The sequence below is a fragment of the Lepus europaeus genome, chromosome 5 (genome assembly GCF_033115175.1).
Source record: "Lepus europaeus isolate LE1 chromosome 5, mLepTim1.pri, whole genome shotgun sequence".
Lineage (NCBI taxonomy): Eukaryota > Metazoa > Chordata > Mammalia > Lagomorpha > Leporidae > Lepus > Lepus europaeus.
Window position 1 is genome coordinate 132019577 of NC_084831.1, and position 22260 is coordinate 132041836.

Here is a 22260-nt window from a genome sequence, read left to right on the forward strand (position 1 = left end):
CAACACATTCTTCAGTACGTAAATGGGTAAACCGAGGTAATCCAGATGGTAGAATGTTTTGTCTCTGAAAAACAAGTGTCAAGCAGTGAAAAGACGTGGAGGAAACAGAAATGCATGTAAGTGGACGAAGCCAGTGTGAAAAGGCTGCAAGCTGGGTGATTCCCACCACATGACGTTCAGGATAAGGTAAAAAGTTCAGTGGCTGCCAGGGGTTGAGGGCGAGAGAGGGATGAGTAGGCAGAGCAGAGAGTCTCAGAGCAGTGAGACTACTTGGTTAGATGCTGTAATAGTGAACACGCATCACGAAGGACGTGGTAATAGTGGACTTGCGACATTGGCTGCTTTAGTACTGGATTCCCATCGTGATACGGTTGTCTAAACCCATAAAATGTGCAGCACCAAAAGTAAACCCTGATGTAAACTCAGCACTCTCGCCGATAACAAGGTGTCTATTTTTTTGTAGGTTCATCAGTTCTAACAGAGGTGCCAGTCTGGTGGAGGAGGTGGATATAGGAGTGGCTCTGAACATGTTGGGGCAGGGGCCATATGGGAAATATCTGGACCTTCCTCTCATTTTTTCTGTGAAGCTTCTCTAAAGAACACAAACTCTTAAAATGTAAAAGAAAGAAAGAAAAAGATTCCAAAAGATGGGTTTCAAGTAAAAATGAAAGTTTTATTTTTATAGATTAACTTCTAATACCAACATAGAATTGTGATGTTCCTTGATGGGTCACTTTCTTCTAGATTTTGTAAAAATTTAAAGGCTGGTAGATAAGCCTGCACCAGGTCCTGCTCATCTGGACACCTTCCTGGCTGCTTTCACTTCTTGACTCAGCTCCTTTGCTGAACAGAGCCTTGTGCTATTACTTCTAAGTTCTTTCATATGGTACTTTTTCATGTTGGACTGCTCTCCCACCTATTGGCTGATTCCTACTAACTCTTTAGGTACCAGCAACATTGTCTTTCTTCTTCATAAACCTTTCTGTGAAGTCCTAAGTGGGATCAAAGCAACTGGTAATTATTCTGCTGAACTCTTTCATTGTCATAATTGCTGGTTTGTAGGTCTGTTACTGCAAAGTAAACCCCTTGAGGAGAGACAGGGTCTTATATTTTTTGATAGATTAATTGTATTTATTTGAAAGGCAGAGTTACAGAGAGACAGTGAGTGGTCAGATAGATTGTGTGTGTGTGTGTGTGTGTGAAAGAGAGAGAGAGACAGAGACAGAGAGACAGAGACAGAGAGACAGAGACAGAGAGAGAAATCTTCTATCTGCTGGTTTACTCCCCAGCTGGCTTCAATGTCTGGGGCTGGGCCAGGTAGAAGCTAGGAGCTTAAAACTCCATAATCTGGTTCTCCCATGTGAGTGCAAGGCCCCAAGCACCTGGGTCATCCTCTACTGCCTTCCAAGGTGCATTAGCAGGGAACCAGATCAGAGGCGGTGCAGCCAGGACTCCAAGTGGCACTTGTTTGGGATGCCGGAGATGAAGATGGTGGCTTAACCCCTGGTCCCAAAACAGGGACTTTTCTACTGTTCTTTACATTGCCAGCATAGTGATCACAAAGTTCCAAGAATTCAATACATATTTGTAAATGGGAGACACAGAGGGAGAGGCAAATGGGCAAAAGGAAGGGATGAAAAATACTTAGCCTCCTGATGACATGTGAAAATCCAAGTAGTTCAGTAAAATCTAAGTTGATCAAACATTATTTAACATGCAAATGGAACAACTGAGAATGAAATAGGGATGCTACTGTAAACACTGTGAGACAACAGATATAGGAAGGAATGACCCTGGGAAAACTCAGAGTGATACTAACTACCTGAAGGTCCCTATAGAGGCATATCTGTTCTTTGCCTCTCTTCACTGACCTGTGAGAGCTGCTACTTGGCCCCTTGCCTTTGTGTGCCTGGCAATCCTCTTGTTCAACATTTTGTCTTTAGTATCATTTTTGTGTGGAGTTCTTCTTCACTGACCTTCCCCAGGTTGACCATCTTCTACATTACTGTATCGGTGTAGCTTCCTGGGAAGGAATCTTAATATTGACACATCTTATCTATTCTGAGGGTTTTCTAAAACCAAAGTAGCGAATCTCTGCTTGTCACTTAAGGAGCGAATTTTTACCTTTACCTAAAATGTATCTAACAGAAATATTATGAAGTTCGTGGTTTATAAACAGAGGTTTTTTTTTCACCCCAGGAACATGTGACAATATCAGGGTACTTTTTTTTATTCTTATAACTGGTAACTGGTAGCGGGGAGGGGAGGTGCTACTGGCATTAACGGGCTAGAGGCCAGGGATGCTGCTGACCTCCTGTAATGGACAGGACAGTCTGCCCTGCCTCTGACCACCAAGCTCACAGTGCCGGTGGTGCCAAGGCGGAACAGCACACTAAGTCACTGAGATGAGTTCACTGTGGCAGCTTCAGCCTAGTAGGAGTCTCTCGCTTTATGCTTTCTCTTGTAACTCCCACAGTCGTCTATGATCTGGCTTCTGACCCTCAAAAGGTAGCCTGCATTGAACTCAGGTAGCTTCTCCAATAGTAATGAGATAAACTAAATTTTTATCCTGTTTTGTTAAAAATCATTTATATTTAAGGTTCACCTTATAAAGTCTTGATATGCCTATGTTGATATATATATATATATATATATATATATATATGCAGTAAATCATTACTAAAGTTAAGCAAATTAACAGAAGCACCATTCCATATAGTTACTTTTCTCTTTTTGTTGTTCTATCAACCCACTTCTGACTTCATTTTTGTGGATAAACTTTGGTCTCCACAGAATGGGTAGCCTTTCATGCAAAATGCTGCTGGCCCCTAATTCCATGATTAGTACAGTCACATGATATATTTACCCCCTCAACTGCTGGAAAACAAGAAGCAAATGACTAAAGGCAAGCCTGGGACTTGTGGCTCAATTTTCAGCAGTACACAAAATCAACAAAAGGCTTGGGAGAGAACTGAGAGTGTGGCGGAATGACATATCTCTATTCCTCATACTTGGCTGAGATACATCCCCAGGGCTGTTTCCTAGGTGCAAACACTGGGTTGTTGCCACCCAAGACTTGTAGAATGGCAAATACCATGCTTTTGTTAAGTATCTTGTGTGTGTTAGCTATTTGTCATGGCCTTGTATATTCGGATGCTATTGCCACAAGTACACCTTCATTATTACTTTCAGCTCAATAAATAATAATTACCTGTTTTGTGTTTGGCTCTATCACAGACTTTATGTTCCTTTGAGGCAAGAACAACACATCTTATCCCCTTGGCTTGGCATAGTGCCTACAGCACAGTACATAAAAAATTCAGTCTCTTTGTGCTGAATAGTTATATGATAAGGTCAATCTGGATTCATGCTCAGTCTAAAAGACCACAATAAATGTTAGTTAAAGGAAGAACAAAGAAATGAAGTTTCAATTGTCAATCTGGGGTCAGCTAGGATCCACAGAAAGATGTCAAGCACTTAAAATATCAGAGTTATCTTTGCTAAACCATGATCAGGCACACTGAAAGCTACAGTTGGGAGTTATCAAGTAAGCAGTGTTGCTTTGGGTCATAGGTAGGCTGAGAGTAGGACTTTTATCAGAGAGGGTCTTAGGGGTTTTAAATACTAGGCCACAAATATGGTATCTTTTACTCCTCTTCATCCAGATGCAAATATTGACTTTGGTACTCAATCTGCCTGCTATGCAGAGACTTCTGATACTTTGAGTCACCGAATTACCAGATACTATTGTATAACTTCTGTGCTAGGCACTGTAGCATCACTAGTGATAAAGCAAAGAGCTAAATAGGAACCTTGGCCTCCACAGAAGAGTTTATTCAAGCAAATGTCTACACACACACACACACACAGAGGCTTATATAACAAATATACAATTGATTTACTTACCAGGATCTCCATTATATTTTTCTCTGAACTGTTATTGATCTTGCATCCTAACTAAAAGCCAAATCTAAAAATGAAATTTTGATTTTTGTGTATATGATTTTTCCTTTATCCTGAGCTTTTTAAAAATAAGCACTATTGTTTTGTCACAGTGGGTTAAGCCAAGGCCTGCAGTGCTGGCATCCCATATTGGGCACCAGTTCGAATCCTGACTTCCCCATTTCTGATCCAGTTCCCTGCTAATGTGCCTGGGAAAGCAATGGAAGATGGCCCGAGTCCTTGGGCCCCTGCACCCACATGGGATACCCAGAAGAAGCTCCTGGCTCCTAGCTTCGGCCTGGCTCAACCTTGGCCATTGTGACCATTCATGAAATGAATCAGCAGATGGAAGACCTCTCTGTCTCTCCTTCTCTCTCTCTGTAACTCTGGCCTTCAATAAATAAATAAATCTTAAAAAAATAAAAAGTAAGCATTATTACTAAATCTAAGCCAAACTTTTTTTTCTAATATAGAATTATTGCTTGCAATATATAGCAAATACTTGCTAGTACATTGATCAATCCCTTTTGTTTAGTGCCTGCTGTAGGGTTTATAAAATATATTTTTAACTTATTGTACTCTTATATAATCTATAGTTAAAAAATGTAACCTGGTATACTTTATTTTCCCCCTTCTGTCTTTTGTGCTATTCTTGTCATAATTTTATCTTCATATTTTTAACTCATTAGAATATATTTTATTAATTTTGCTTTCAATAATTAATAGTATTTTAGACTTTTTACATTAAAATTATATTTTATATTTATTCCCAGGTTTATCATTCCTGGTGTTCTTCATTCTCTTTGAACAATAATTTTCCATTTGGTAGACATTTCCTTGTTCCCATATAACTTCTTTAACATTTTTTGATAGTGAAAAACTGCCAGTGAGGGCTTCTCCCAGCTTCTGTTTATGTTATATAAACTCCAGCTTTCAAAGTTATTTTCACTGGACGTAAAATTCTAGATTGATTTTTTTTCTTTAAGAGCTTTGATGATATGCTCCATTGTCTTCTGATTTGCATAATTTTGAATGAGCAGTCTGCTTTCATTTCTTAGCTTTGTCCATTGAACACAATGTATTATTTTTCTCAGGCTTCTTTTAAAATTTAATGATCTGTGATTAAAATTTACTGTATATGGGTAAAATGGTCATTTTTCCATTCAATTATTACTTATAGCTATTGCCTATATTCCTATATAGTCTTTTCACTTTTAACTTATTAAACTTCTTATTTGATGATGCATTAAGACTTTTCACTGTAATGTAAATTTAAAATATTATCTCAACAACTTAACAAACAAAGGAGGAAAGAAGGAGGGTGGGAAGGAGACAGAGGGAGGAAGGAAGGGAATATCATTATATTCATAGAATTATATTCATAGAATTTTGAATCTGTTAAAAACTAATTTTTTAAAATAAAAAATACTTCATCAAATCTTTGCATCTGACATTCTATATTTCTTGAGTGGCATCAAAGCCTGGAAATATCTGCCTCCCATCCCCCAAGATAACTATCAGGGAAACTAAGATACGAACCTAAACATTTGGCACAGTGGTTAAGCCTCCTGGGAAAATGGCCCTGTAAATATAACTCAGGTGCTATTTCTTCTCAGTTCCTTCTACTTGAATTTTTGTTGTTGTCATTTTTATTTTTATTTATTAGTCCTTCTTGGCAAATTTCATTGAGCTTCTATGGTCTATAGGCCTGTGGTTTTCATTAAATTTTGAAAGTTACTGGCCATTATTTCTTAAGCTATTTTTTTCCTGTGTCCTCTTCTCTCCTTTGGGCTCCAATTACACTTATATGAGATTGATGTTTTCCAATAACCAGTGATGATTCTCTGTTTATTTCTTTTTCACTTCTCCTTGTCTTATTTTGGATAGTATCTATTATTATGATTCCAAATTCACTAATCTTTTTTCCTATAATAGTTTTCTGATACAAACCTCTAGCATACATTTTGAAATTTTAGTCACTGTATTTCTTTAATCATAGAAAGTCTATTTGCAGCCGGCTCCGCAGCTCACTTGGCTAATCCTCCAGCTGCGGCGCCGCACCCCAGGTTCTAGTCCTGGTTGGGCCACTGGATTCAGTCCCGGTTGCTCCTCTTCCAGTCCAGCTCTCTGCTGTGGCCTGGGAGGGCAGTGAAGGATGGCCCAAGTGCTTGGGCCCTGCACCCGCATGGGAGACCAGGAGGAAGCACCTGACTCCTGGCTTCAGATAGGCACAGTGCCGGCTGTAGCGGCCATTTAGGGGGGTGAACGAATGGAAGGAAGACCTTTCTCTCTGTCTCTCTCTGTCTTTCTCTCTTACTAACTCTGCCTGTCCAAAAAGAAAAAAAAAAAGTCCATTTGGTCTCTTCTAGGCCTTCAACTTCTCTTATCATGCTTATATTTTCTCCTGCATTTTTGAGGATATGTAGCTTTATTACAATAACTGCTTTTTTTCTCCTATTATAAGTTTTAATGAAAAAGTCATCACTTTGAGTTTTTCTCCTAGTTATGAATGTTATTTTCCTGCTTCTCAGTTTTTCTTTTAAAATTGTATGTATTTCCATTATATTTTTAATGCAGAGAGACATAGAAAGAGATACAAAGAAATATTACATTCATTGGTTCACTCTCCAAATGCTGAAACAGCTGGGGCCAGGTTAGGCCAAAGCCAGGATCTAGAAATGTATGGTGGTAGGTAGCAGGTGGCAGGAACCCAGCGCTTAGGCAGTTACTTGCTGCCTCCCAGGGCTTGCATTAGCAGGAAGCTGGGTTGGAAGCAGAGTAGCTTGGGCTCAAACCAGGAACTCCAATTATGGGATGCGGGCATCCCGAGCAATGACTTAACCACTGCGCCAAATGTGTTGTTTCAATTCTTGCTTTCCCTGATAGTTATTTTGGGGGATCAGAGGCAAATATTAAGCATTTTAGGTTTTCAACCTTTAGAATATTGAATTTTGATGCATTTCTTTGGCTTTTAAATTTGTTCTGACATATAATTAAGTTACTTTGAATAAAATTTAGCTATTGTGAAAACTACTTTTAATTTTTATTAGAATCAGGCTTTAGCCTAGGGCTAATTTAGCCCAGTTACAAGCCAATACCCTCCTAGGAAATCTGTCCGGATTCATGCATCGCAAGGTCCCTCCACTCTAGTTGTTGGGATTGTGTCCTCGGGGAATTTGTGGACGTACTGCTGTCAGAGACTTCATCCCCAGCCTCATGGGATTTTATCGCACGCAGGCACAGACTGAAGTTCAGACAGGTGTCTCCTTGAGGAGGTGGTGCAGCGGTTAGCTAGCCCCCCCTCCCGTCAGACCCACCTCTCCCATCTCTGTGCACAAGCATCAGCCTCCTTGAACTGCAGCTCTGTTTCCTCACCTCAGTGAGACCATTGGCTTCTCTCTCCTGCACTGTGGCCTGAAAGTTTTTTTATACAGTGAGGGGAACAATTAAGAGCCACAGCTCATCTACTTCCCTTCTCTCACTCATCTGGAGCCCAAAGTATGGAAATAATCACTTCATGTATTCAGTCAGGTTTTCTAGTTACTCAGGGTGAGAGCACCATTACCATTGCCATTAGTTTGCCATGGGTGGCAGTACAAATCCAAATCCTATCTTCTTCACTTCTATAATTTCCAATGATTCTTTTAATATTATCGACTCCTCTGGTAAAATTTTTATAAGCAATATAATGAAATTCAACCCAGGCTTCTTGTTTGGAAAATATAAAAGTTTCAATTATGACATGTAAAAGATATTTACTGGTCTAAGTTGTTCTATTTATTTAATCCAAGTTATGTATCTGTATGGTTCACATTTCACTATATCTGAATTATGCATTAACCACGGAACATTTGTTATAAACCTCTTAAAAATTTAAACACCAAACAATACATTGGCTATGCATACCATCTAAGTGGCATTTATCTAAATATTCATGTCTATATAATTATCTAGAAGATTATTTTTCTTTCTGATATCCTTGATGTGGAGATTATGTTCTGTAAATTTTCTCTGTATTACCTGCCACTGTGTCTACATACTCATTCATATTTTCATTAATTACTTCATTCAATTATTTATTCATTAGCTCAGAATTTTTTGTCAATTGTGTCCCATGTGCTAACTCTGTTGTAGACCCCATAGATCAGGAAACAGAAGATGAACCATCCTCATCCTGGGGTATGATGATTGCATCTAGAGGTCTGTGAAAAGCAGTTGGCAATGGAGTTTTTCTGAAGTGGGTAACACCTGAGCCATATCCCGAGGGTGAGGAGAGGCTGGCTGAGGTCAGAGACGCAGACAAACGGAGCAGCAGAGAATTTAGCGCAGAAGCAGGAGGTTGGCTCCCGTGGTAGGAGTGGAGAAAGAGCCATCTGAGCAGCCAGCTAGTGTTTCCACTGCTATTGCCCTGTCACAAAGTACCCCCAAATTCAGAAACTTCATACAACTTGTTTTTAAATGCTCACAATTTTGGAGGTCCAGAATCCCGACAGTGTGTAATAAAGGGAAAGTCTCTGCTCCATATTATCCTGAGTTTCAGTTGGGAAAACCCGGCTAAAAATCTGGAGGCATCTTCACTCCTATCTATGTCTGTTTGTAGAATGTTCTTTCTACTGAGGTCTCTCCAACTGCTTTGGTCATTTCAGGAAAATTGGACTTCTTAGATGGAAGCTAAGGCCTCCCAAATGAATAAATCAGAGAGTAAGATAAAAGCTGCATCACTTTTTATGATTTTGCTTCAGAAATCATGTGTCTATGTTCATTGGATTCACTTATAACCAAATTCACTCAAATCAGATTCAAGGAGAGGAAGCATAAACTCTGCCTTTAAATAGAAAAAAGATCAAGGAATTTGCAGTCATTTATTTAAAGCCATCACACCAATCACGACAGAGGCTACTGAACACAGCATGATAAGGAGGTTCTTGAACTTAAATAGACAAGGGTTCTCATTCCAGTTCTATCGTTTCCTGGAGAATTAATCTACCTTAGTCTGTTTCCCTGTTTACAAAATGAAAATAATGCTGTCAGTAATTGGGTCATTGCAAGCATTAAATGAGATTATGACACAGCATGTTTTTATAATGTTAGGTGAATAGGTAATCCTCAATAAATAATAGCTCCCTCCCCTCAACTAAATTGGAGCAAAGTACTTAACTACTTTAATAATCTATGTTGTAGAAATATCTTACAATAGGCTGGTGCCGCAGCTCACTTGACTAATCCTCTGCCTGCGGCGCTAGCACCCTAGTCCCGGTTGGGGCGCTGGTTCTGTCCCAGTGGCTCCTCTTCCAGTCCAGCTCTCTGCTGTGGCCCGGGAAGGCAGTGGAGGATGGCCCAAGTGCTTGGGCCCTGCACCCTCATGGGAGACCAGGAGGAAGCGTCTGGCTCCTGGCTTCAGATTGGCGCTGTGCGCCAGCTGTGGCAACCATTTGGGGGGTGTATGAATGGAAGGAAGGCCTTTCTCTCTGTCTCTCTCACTGTCTAACTCTGCCTGTCAAAAAAAAAAATTTTTTTACAATACATACACAAAGCACAAAGCACTCTTTTTTTTTGCTTCAAAGCAATTTTGCTGTCTTTTCATCCCAAGATCCTTCCAGAGTTACACTGGAGTCTAATTTTAAGAAAAGTAGGAAAATTTTAGAGGTATCTTGAAAAAAAAAGTTAATATGAAGCATAAAATGTGGTTTACATATTAAAGATAAGGGAGAAGACTAAAAAGACTAAAAAGGAATTAACGCCTTTACAATCAGGGTTCTGGGCAAGGGGAGAGCAAGGGAAGAGCTCAGTCACTGGTTATGTTAGCTCTCAGGGGTCCAGGGATTTCCTTATGGACAGGATCTCCAGTGCCTCATGTGCCTAGCTCTCAGATGCTTCCTGTGGGAAATTGCCTTGCTTCAAAGGGCAGACCATCCCACATGAACAGAGTATTCCAATGCTCTCAGCAGAAATGCTTTTTTTTTTTTTAAAGATTTATTTATTTATTTGAAAGTCAGAGTTACACAGAGAGAGGAGAGGCAGAGAGGTCTTCCATCTGCCGGTTCACTCCCCAGTTGACGCAATGCGCCAATCCAGAGCCAGGAGCCAGGAGCTTCTTTCAGGTATCCCCTGCGGGTGCAGGGCCCAAGGACTTGGGCTATCTTCTACTGCAATCCCAGGCCACAGCAGAGAGCTGGATCTGAAGTGGAGCAGCTAGGTCATGAACCGGCACCCATATGGGATGCCAGCACTTCAGGCCAAGGTGTTAACCTGCTGTGCCACAGCGCCGGCCCCCAGAAATACTTTTAAAAGGTGCATGAAGTGTGTCCTGAATGGAAAAAGTAAACTCTAAACTTCAATAAGATTGAGTCACATGTTCAAAGAAGGTAAAACTAGTTATATTAACCTTAAGTAATAGTTTAAATTCAGGATAATGAAGAATTTGAGCACATTCACACACCCCCACCACCATGAAGAAAAGAAAGTCATCCGTCTTAAACAGATAGGAGGAGAGCTTCAAGAGGAGGAAGATGGGCTGTGAACTCTGTAATGGGTTGCCTAATTTTGGTTAATGTGCAAGATTAGTTTTTGTCAAAGCATTTAACATATCAGCAAGGACTATCAGATATACACAGAATTTTAAAATGTGCAAAAAAAAAAAAAAGAAGGGACAATGGAATAGGAGGCTAGTACCAAAAGAAGGCATTAAGTCCAGTGGAGCATGAGATGACTCTACTTCATGAGAGAACGAAGGGTCAGTAGGCAGTAATATTCCTTCCGGCATTACTGCAGTGTGGGCGGGGACACCGTCAGTGACACCCGCCTGCTTAGATGCTATCATACTCTAGCAATGGCTTGTTTTGAGTTTAGTGAGTATTTTAATCATTCCAGGTGTACTCTTAAGAATTCTAGTCCTAAAATGCACCACAAGCATCTAAAAGTTGAAAAGCGTGGACAAAAATTATGCAGCTTGACAATTTTGCATTTTTAATGAAGTTTCTGCAATTTAAACTAATTGCGTAATTTAAGGGACGTTGGACACATTGTTTAGTGTTTCCTAATCTGTGAAATGCAGATAATAATTCCTACATCTAGGCTCTTTTGAAGTTTAAATGAGACAGTAAATGTAGGGGACTTGTCTGTCTGACAAAATATCTAAAACAACCTACGAAATGGTAGACATTTTTTTTAAAGTGATCTAGATCTGAAACATCTCTGTAGCTTAGTAAAATGCTGATGTTTAAATTTCTTCTTAGAAAATTTTGATTCAATAAATGTAAAGGGAAGCCTAGACATTTTACATTTGTTTATTTTAGCTTCCCGAGTGATTCTAATGCTCAACTAGATTTGAAAACCATTAAAATTAGAAAAATTTCTAAGTAATAAAGTTAAATTCGTAGATTATATTGTTTTGTTGAAAATATCTCTAAGTAGAGCTTTTTTTTCCTAAGTTTTATTTATTTATTTGCAAGTCAGAGTTACAGAGAGGCAAAAGCAGAGAAAGAGAGAGAGAGAGGTCTTCCATCCGCTAGTTCACTCCCCAGATAGCTGCAACAGCTGAAGCTGGGCTGATCCAAAGCCAGGAACCAAGAGCCTCCTTCTGGTCTCCCACACAGGTGCAGAGGCCCAAGCACTTGGGCCATCTTCCATTGCTTTCCCAGGCCAGAGCAGAGAGCTGGATCAGAAGTGGAGCAGCCAGGTCTTGAGCTGGCACCCATCTGGGATATTGCAGCACCGGCCCCAAGAAGAGCTTTTTAATTTAAATTATAAAATAATATTGAGGCTGGTATTCATAGTGCCACCTTAAAAATAAGAATCACTGCTCAGTTTCTGACAGATGATAGCAACCAACAGAGCTGAGGATTTACTCCAACCACTAAACCAATGCTTTGTCCACACATAGTGCTTTTACTGCTTCATTCACATAGTTGCTTTCTGTTGAAACATTAATCGATGAGTTTAGCTCTCTTTAGTATACACACAGCATTACTATCAATTTATACATGGTAATAAAGTTTATAGTCAAAATGTGTTTGTGGGTGTATGTGTACATGTGTATGTAAATTGATTACAATGCAATAAAAATTATCTTCTAGTTTATACCTTTCTACATTCTCTTCAGAAGCTCTCCAAGAAACTGATGTTGATTTTAGCGACCTCACCTTTTCCACATTCCACAAAACCTTCATGTCCCGAGTTCAGAGATTTTTCACCTTGCCTGTTCTTATTTAATTATTATAATCACATTAGCCATCAAGTAGACTCACTAGTTTAATTAACTGAAGAAATATTGGCATCAGGATTAATTAAAGGGCTAAGAAGATTTAAAGCAAAGTTATTAAGATGTGATTATAATGTCACAATCCATTACCACAAAATAGAAGGAGATATTTTACTTTACAAACTTGGCATCCACTTTTTTTATTATTAATGAAGCAAAACTTGATTCAGGGAACATGAAAATAAGAACTGGGGATGGATTAAGTTCTAGACTCTTGCCCATGATTAAATTTACTGCAAGGTGCTTCAGAAGTTTGTGTTCTGACTAAGGAAACAAGCCAAGTGGAGGTGCTGGAAACAAGACAGCTTGAGTTTTCCATAGACTTCACCTCTTTTGTCAGCATCTTCATTCATTGTTCGTGGGTCCTCAACCCTTGGATTTCTAAATTCTTCTGCATCGCCATATGTCTGACACCAAGTGGGTCTCCCACACAGTTATGTCTGGAGACAACTTGAAGTCAACCATCTTTTTTCTTGATGCCCAAGGATTTGCTTCTTTCGGTTTCTGCTTTAGACTTGTGAATATTCATTTTATTTGGGGAGGAGGGTTTCTTAACTATGGAGTGGAATATATAGTGCCCAATATGATTAAACTACATTTTTTTTGTTTGTTTTGAGATCTGTCATATAGGGAAATGGTCAAAGGGTAATGACAAAAAGAGTTATCCAGGTCTCCCAGAGAGACCCTTGATCTACAGCTCCCAAGTTCATTCTTGGGCAGTATTGGGAAGTCCCAATGAAGTCTTGCTCCTCTCAAGAAGAATAAAGCACACCAAGGTATGCTGTTCTTATCTTAATACACTTTACCTTAGTCAATTTTTGTGTTCATCGTTTATCAATATTGACTGAACAAATAGTCAATAAATATTTATTACTGCCTATTGTGGGTAAGCATTTTCCTAGGCTCTGCTAAGACGGAAAAACTGTTCTCTAATGCCTGAATCTTCATTCAGATTCTGCTTTGATCATTCCATTTTATCTTTTTTGATTAAGATTCTTGTATGTTCAAAATAGCCAAGGAGCTTCTAACATGTTTGTATCATACATTCCTTAAAGAAAGATGAACATATTGGATACTCTCTCCAGAAAAATCCCCATTTACATATCCATAACCATTGCATACAACCTCAGAAAGTTCGTGGACCCCTAAAGCTCATTCCTAGAACCTTAAAGAGTCATAAGTTTCAGGGTTTTTTAACCACTGCAAACATGTGTTATTCTCTGAATTCCAAAGATGAAGGAGGGTGAGAGGAAGTATGGGGAGGGAGGGAGAGAAAGAGGGAGGGAGGGAGGGAGGGAGGGAGGGAGGGAGGGAGGAAGGGAAGGAATGTCATTATATTCTTAGAATTATATCTATGAACGATATTGAATCTGTTAAAAACTCATTGAAATACAAAAAAGCTTAAGGCTAAACATATCATAAAAATACTTACAATCAAGTATTATGAAAACCAAAATAATTTGGGGGTTTTTAAAGTGACAATATTGAATATTATAGATAGTAAGAAGAAAATAATCATCAAAATGAGCAATATTTATAAAATATTAATGAAACAATTATGTGTGTATATACACCTGTTTATATATGCATATTTATTGCTTGTGCGTGTATACAAATTGCTTCCTAGGAAGGTCATCACTTGTTGGCTGAAGATGAGGAATTTGTGACAGACCATACATTTTCTATATATTCATCCTTTCTTTTAAGATTTATTTATTTACTTATTTGAAAGGCAGAGTTATAGAAAGAGGGATATGTGTGTGTGTGTGTGTGTGTGTATATATATATATATATATATATATATATAGAGAGAGAGAGAGAGAGAGAGAGAGAGAGAGATCCTTCATCCATTGGTTCACTCCTCCCTAAATGGCCACATTTAGGGCCATTTAGGATAGTCTGTCCTGACTGGATCCAGGACAGACTGAAGCCAGGAGCTTGGAAATCCATCTGGGTCCATTAGCAGGAAATTGAATTGGAAATAAGGAGCAGTGGGGGACTCCAACCTACACCCTAGTATAGGATGTGGGTGTCCTAAATGACAGCTTAACCCACTAAGCCACAACACATGCTTTAAGGGTAATCAATATCTGTTAACCCACAAAATAAAATGATAAAATGCTTATTTCTGGCCGGCGCCATGCCTCTATAGACTAATCCTCCACCTGTGGCGCCAGCACACTGGGTTCTAGTCCCGGTTGGGGCGCCAGATTCTGTCCCGGTTGCTCCTCTTCCAGTCCAGCTCTCTGCTGTAGCCCAGGAGTGCAAGGGAGGATGGCCCAGGTCCTTGGGCCCTGCACCCACATGGGAGACCAGGAGAAGCAACTGGCTCCTGGCTTCAGATTAGCGCAGTGCCCCAGCTGCAGCGCGCCAGCCACAGTGGCCATTGGGGGGTGAACCAACGGAAAAAGGAAGACCTTTCTCTCTGTCTCTCTCTCTCCCACTGTCTGCTCTGCCTGTCCAAAAAAAAAATGCTTATTTCCTCATCAGTAAAAATTTTAAGTATTAAATATTATCAGTTAATGAAGATAATCATACACTGTGAAAAGTATTCAATTATAGAACATGTGGTATTACTTAAAATATATTTGAATGTAAACATTTACAAATAATGTATTAGATGAGTTTATGGCTTTTGAAAATGAATCTCTGATCTATTTAATTAAGCTAGTCTTACTGTTTTCTCTGAATGTGAAGATGATTTATATATTTCATGAAGATACTATAAATCATAAATAGAGTAACAAAATACTACACATTTTTGTAAGCTATTGATCTGTTGATTATTTGATCAACTATTTTTAGGTATCATTCCTTACACACACACATATACACAAATATTACAAATGTAAACATTCATTCCATTTTATTTCTTTTTTTTTTCTATTTTTTTCTATTTTTTTTTAACTTTTATTTAATGAATATAAATTTCCAGTATACAGCTTATGGATTACAATGGCTTCCCCTTCCCATAATTTCCCTCCCACCCGCAACCCTCCCCTCTCCCGCTCCCTCTCCCCTTCCATTCACATTAAAATTAATTTTCAATTCTGCTTATATAAAGAAGATCAATTTAGTATATATTAAGTAAAGATTTCAACAGTTTGCACCCACATAGAAACACAAAGTGAAACATACTGTTTGAGTACTAGTTATAGCATTAAATCAAAATGTACAGTACATTAAGGACAGAGATCCCACATCAGGAGCAAGCGCACAGTGGCTCCTGTTGTTGACCCAACAAATTGACACTCTAGTTTATGGCACCAGTAACCACCCTAGGCTGTCGTCATGAGTTGCCAAGGCTATGGAAGCCTTCCAAGTTCCCCTACTCTGATCATATTTAGACAAGGTCATAAAAGACAGGGTGAGGATAGTAACCAATGATCCTAAGAGTGGCATTTACCAGGTCTGAACAATTATACAGCATTAAGTGGGGAAGAGGACCATCAGTACACATAGGTTGGGAGTAGAGCCATTGGTGGTAGAGTAGAGGTTATGATTACAAAGGAATGAGGCCCAAGTGTACTAGACAGGGTCTAGAACAAAGGACAGAGTCATTATTAGAGGAGCTAAGAAAGGTGTTGTCTAAGCTACAATTAAGTTTTCTGATTGAGAGGCAAATAGAACCTGATAGAAGGGGCTTGATAATAATCTGGTGGGCTTTAGGCCTTGTAAGTTAAGAGGCCCAGACCTATCTATCTCTTCACATGGGGTATATCCTAAGGGAGGTGTGAACCTCCTAGGGGAAGGCACTCTGTTGACTTTCATTACTTGGCTGGCCTGGGAGGAGAGCTGGCCAGGTAAAGGCAGGTGGCATCTCTAACAAGAAATTTACAGTTCTGCCTGCAATGTTGCTGACCCTACTTGACCATCCCCTCAGCTGCAGTGGTCACTTTGGAAGTTGGGCTGAGTGAAGGGCTTTTCAGCTTGGAGCCAATAAGATCTGTGGCTCTGACCTGGGCATCCTTCGAGTCCAGGGCAGGTCCATTTCCAGTGACCCAACTCTTGGCAGAGCTGCCAGGGCTCTTCACAAGCTGACTTCTGCTGAAGCCCATACTTACCACATTGAAAGCCACTGCAGTGGACTGGCCTGTTGGGTCTCCTTGAGGGCAGATCACCGTACAGATCAGCCATTAATAGGCCTGCCACCCATTGCTTCTGATGCCTAGCTTTCTTTTCCTCCTGGTTTGTGTTAAAGCAGACCAGACGATGCAAGTCAAGGGAGTGCCCAAGTCCCATCTCTAATCTTCGGTGGCCTGAACTACAAGTCTATAGTCACAGGCATGTTCTGTAGTAGTTTTTCTAAGGTAGACAATGCCCATGAGGAAAATTATATTCTCACTTTAAAACTTTCTTTCCCTTTGGTCTGAAAGGGAGGTTTTTTTTTTTTTTCTACTTACTGTATACTTCGCTGATGGCGATGTGAATCTAGCTATGAGATTATTATTTAAGCTCTTATTTTGGCTATGCTATTACAGAAAAATGTTAGCCATCTCTTATAAGGTCTAAAGATTAAATTGTGCGTCCTACAGATTCCTTCATAATAGAATTAATTCCCTACCTTGAAGAGAATAGAGAAATGAAAGAACAAGTTGGGCTTAGAATAGAGAAATGAGGGAGCAAGTCCTAGATCACTTGCTGAAAATAGCAATATTACATGAATACTTAGCAAACCGTTTCAACCCTTAGATAAGCACTTAATAAAACATTTACCAGAAGGTCCAATGCCTTCTATAAATTTTAAGAATCATGTATTTGAAAACACCTCTTAAATATCTAAGATGGTGTAGTTTGTTTAACCAGTAAATTTAAGCACAACCATTAAAATGTTTTTAGTTTCTTTCTACCAACAAGTTTAAAACATATGATACACAGATTCAGGTCCCACAAATTAAAATGTATCTTTGATTGATTTTAGCAGCTTAAATTTATGGACAATCTTATCTAAAAGCCATTTAAAATAAAACTTAATAAAATTTCCCCATGTGGACATACAATATGTACGCACATATAACATAGCATAATAGACCAATATCAAAATCCAAAATATCTAGTTGAACTAAGATTCCTTAAAATCATGACATAACATAGTCCAAATTTGATCATTGTTACAAGGTGATTATTCAAGTCTTTGAAAATAAGCACATAGTTAAATAACCCATAGCTCTTAATAAAAATTCAGCTGTTTTTGAACAATTAGAATTTAACAGACATCAAGAGAACATAATAGATTACTTTAACACATTGCTCTAACAGTGCATCAGAGTTTAATTCTATGTCAAAGAGAAATTGAGCTTCCTGTGATCTTTTGCTGTGAGGTTTCCTTCCTTTACCTTCTTTCATATTGGTGACCATGTGTCTGTGTTTCTGTGTGTAACACATCTTTAAGCATCTTTTGCAGGGCAGGATGAGTGGCAACATATTCTTTCAGTTTCTGTTTGCTATGAAAAGTCTTAATTTCACCTTCATTCACAAATGAGAGCTTTGCAGGATATAATATTCTGGGCTGGCAGTTTTTCTCTCTTAGTACCTGGGCTATGTCTCGCCATTCCCTTCTAGCTTGTAGGGTTTCTGATGAGAAGTCTGCTGTGAGTCTAATTGGAGATCCTCTGAGAGTAATCTGACGTTTCTCTCTTGCACCTTTTAGAATCTTTTCTTTATGTTTCACTGTGGTGAGTTTGATTATGACGTGTCGTGGTGAGGATCTCTTTTGGTCATGTTTATTAGGGGTTCTATAAGCTTCCTGTACTAAGATGCCTCTGTCCTTCTCCAAACCTGGGAAATTTTCTGCTAGTATCTCACTGAAAATGCCTTCTAATCCTTTCTCCCTCTCCATGCCTTCAGGAACTCCTAGAACCCGAATGTTAGATTTTTTAATAGTATCCTGTAGATTCCCGACAATATTTTTTAGATTTCTAATTTCTTCTTCTTTTCTTTGGTTTGCCTGTTTCCTTTCCTGTTCTCTGTCTTCTAAGTCTGATATTCTCTCTTCTGCTTCGCCCATTCTGTTTTTAAGGCTCTCTAATGTGTTTGTCATTTGATCTATTGAATTCTTCATTTCATTATGATTTCTCATCACAATCACCATTTCTTGTTCCACTAGTTGTTTCATTTCATTTTGATTCCTCCTTAATATTTCACTTTCACGAGAGAGATTTTCTATCTTGTCCATGAAGGATTTCTGTAGTTCAAGAATTTGTTTTTGAGAACTTCTTAATGTTCTTATCAATATTTTGAGATCCGCTTCTTGCATTTCTTCGATCACCTCATCTTCATAATCTTGAGTTGGGGTGTCTTTTTCATTTGGGGGCGTCATAGTGTCTTCCTTGTTCTTGTTAGCTTGGTTTTTGCGTTTGTTGTATGGCATGTTGGAGATATTTGGTTTCTTCACTGTGGTGTTTTTTTTTTTTCTTGTTATACTATGACTCTAGATTAAGTGGATTCCATTTTATTTCAATGGGATGGTGGTGTGAACATTTGAAATCCTCTTTATCTAATATCATTATAGGGACAAATTATTCATGTTAATAAATTCAGATAAAAATTATTTTAATGAGCTTTGTTTTTTGTCTTAATGTTTGCATATTCTAAGATCAATCAATCTCCTACTGTTGAACTAGATTTTTCACATATTTCTACTGTTATATAAATGATAACCAAAAACATCATGTTACAATTTTACCTACTTTTTTGATGACTGTGATAATATACAGAAGTGTACAACAAGCTATATCAAATTACAATTCTTCTTCATTACCAGAAAAATGTTTTGATGCTTTAGACTAGAAGTACTCAATATTCCAGACTGTATTTATAGATTGTATTTTACTTTTGAAATTATTGTTCCTTGATAATTTTTGTTGTTAATTTGTAATTTTATTTTGAGATCACAGCTATGTTTATAGTCAAAGAGATGACTAACTTTCTGAAACTTTTCATGAATATAATAAGCATGCATATGCTTTAATTGAAAAAAAGAATTTGATATCAAAGGAGATAAGACAAGGGGCAGGAAGGGAAGAGAATGATGGGAAAATGCAAAGACAATGACAATGAGATATCATATCACTCCAGTTAGAATGGCTATTATCCAAAAGTAAAAAATAACAAATGCTGGCATGAAAGGAGAACTCTAATACTTGGTTGTTGGGGTGCAAATTAGTGCAACTGTTATGGAAAACAGTAAGGAAATTCCTCAAAAAACTAACACTAGACCTATCATATGGCCCCACTATCCTACTTCTGGGAATATATCCAAATGAAATGAAATCAGCATAACAAAGAGATAGGTTTATTGCAGCACTATTCATAAAGCAAACGTATGGAAACAACCTAGATACCCACCTACTGATGACCAGATGAAAGAAATGTGGAAATGACAGAATATTACTTGGCTATAATAAGGAATGAAATTCTGAGATCTGTAAAAAATAGATGAAACTGAAGGTCACTATAATAAGTGAAATAAGTCAGTCACGGGTAGACAAATTCTACATGTTTTCTCTCATATGTGGAAGTTAGTATATACACATATATGTTAAACAAAAATGTGTGTATGCCATATTATTTGGTATAGATAGTTGTAAATGCTGTCCTCACTGAATTATACCTCTCATACAATAATATACCCTTCTTTGCTTCCTTTATGATTCTTGTCATGAATTCCATGTTATGTGATGTTCATATCCCTGCTTTCAAGAAAGATAATGTGTATGCATATAGTTCCACATATAAAGTGAATATTATGCTAGCTGAAAATTTATCATAATATTATCTTGAAATTTAACAAAATATTTTGAAAATTATGTTAAATGTAAAAAATTATGTTAAAACCGTGAGGGCCAATTTTATATTTCATTTTCTGGTTCTGAAAATGGCACTGAGAGTGATTTGGATATTGTATTAAAAGCACAGGTAGTGAATATTTCTGTCTTTGTAGAAAATTTCATTAAACAGTGCTGTTTTATAGAATATTGAGTTGGAGATGAGCCCTAATTGATGAACATCATTTGGAAATCATGCACACTTACAATCCTCATAGATAGAAATCAGGGGGTTTCATGATAAGCTTCTGTGCTGAAAATCAGAGGATGCACTCCAAGTTCAGGAAATGTTAAAATCAGTTGGGAAATGTGTTGGTGGTAGTTTCTGTAAGAATTGGAAATGTGCTACTGATTGTTTTAAGTTAATATGAAGTTATAATATCTTTAAGGTTTCTCCACAAACTAAATACCCATCCTTTTTTTGAAGTTTATACCATATACATTTCTTATTCTCTGCCATCATGTTTAGTCTTCTGGAGTCTAGACACTCCACTCAATGAGTAAGACTTTGGCACCTTCATATAGTTTCTTCTGCATCTTAATTTGGAGATAACTTCAAAACCTAAGTGGATGATCTATATAAATATCCAAGCCTATAATAGACTTCTTTTTAAATTTTATTTAGGTTATACAAATTTCATGTATTTCATATATACAGATTTCGAACATAGTGATACTTCCTACCCTACTCTCCCCACTGCCCACACTACCACCCTTCTTCCTCCTCCCTCTCCTATTCCTACTCCTAATCTTATACTCATAAGATTAGCCCTACAGTAAGTAAAGAGTTCAACAAATAATATGAAGAAAAGAGCACTATTCCTCAGCAGTATAGACAAGGTTGTGTAAACAATCTTCACATCTCAAAATGGCAGTTTCATTCTTATACAATACATTTTAGGTATTCTATTAGTAACCATAGATCAGGAAAAACATGTGGTATCTGTCTTTTTGGAGTTAAGTTCACTAAATATAATGGTCTCCAGTCACATCCATTTTGTTGCAAAAGACAGGATTTCATCTTTTTTAAAAGCTGAGTAGTATTCCATAGTGTATATATGACATAATGTCTTTATCCAGTCATCGGTTGATGGACATCTGGGTTGATTTCATATCTTAGTTATTGTGAATTGAGTTGCAATGAACATGGGGTTACAGACAACTCTTTTGTATGCTAATTCCATTTCCTGTGGGTAAATTCTCAGCCATGGAATTGCTGGGTCATATGGTAGATCTATTTTCAGATTTCAGAGGTATCTCCATATGGCTGCACCAATTTACATTCCTAGAAACAGTGGATTAGGGTACCTTTTCCTCACATCCTTACCAGTATTTATTGTTTGTTGATGTCTGTGTGAGAGCCATTGTGACTGGGGTGAACCAGATTACCCTCCACAGTGGGGGTTGCTCTCATCCAATAAGTTGAAGGCCTTAAGTGTAGACTGAAGTTTCCCAAAGAATAAGGAATTCTATCTCAAGGCTACAACCTAGAAATCCTATCTGAGTTTCCCATCTGCTGGTCTATCTTTTGGATTTTGTATTCAAGATGGCAATATTACCTCCAGCAAGATGGCACCTGGGAAGATATTTGCATGATCATATCCCTACAGAATTGTCAAATTGAACAGCTATTCATGCACAAGCCACATTCACAAAAGCTACAGAAGTCAGATGAGAGATCCCAGTGCCAGGATTTAATGTAACAATAAAAGAAGATGCATTTTGAAGGAAGCAAATAGTTGCCTGCATCACTTCTCCCCCAGCTCCAAATAGCACAGCAAGGAGGGAGAAGTCTTACTTCCTGCTTGGGACAGGGTAGGTGAGTAAGTACAGACCCTCAGACTTGAAATCCAGTATCAGGATGCCATGACAAAAACCAGTACCAACAGGGCCCCAGTGGCCCCTTCCCCCAGGCCCAGCCCACAGAGGTTCTTGGACCCTCCTTAGTGAGACCTCTAGAAGACAGCACAGAAAGACTCCAGGTGCTGGGGAGAAGGGCAGGAAAAGAAACTTATGACCTTGCCTTAGAGTTCAGAGCCTGGCAAGAGATTTGAGATCCAGTGCCTCTACCCCAAGGCCAGCACTTGCAGACAGAGCCTCTAGAGTTTCCCAGATGTAGATCCATGTCCCAGTACAGATTTTCTTTGGTGAGAAGCACCACCAGTTTTATATGGGCCCAGCAAGCACCCCAAAGATGTTGCAAGGCCAAGTGACTATGAAACACAGCTGTGC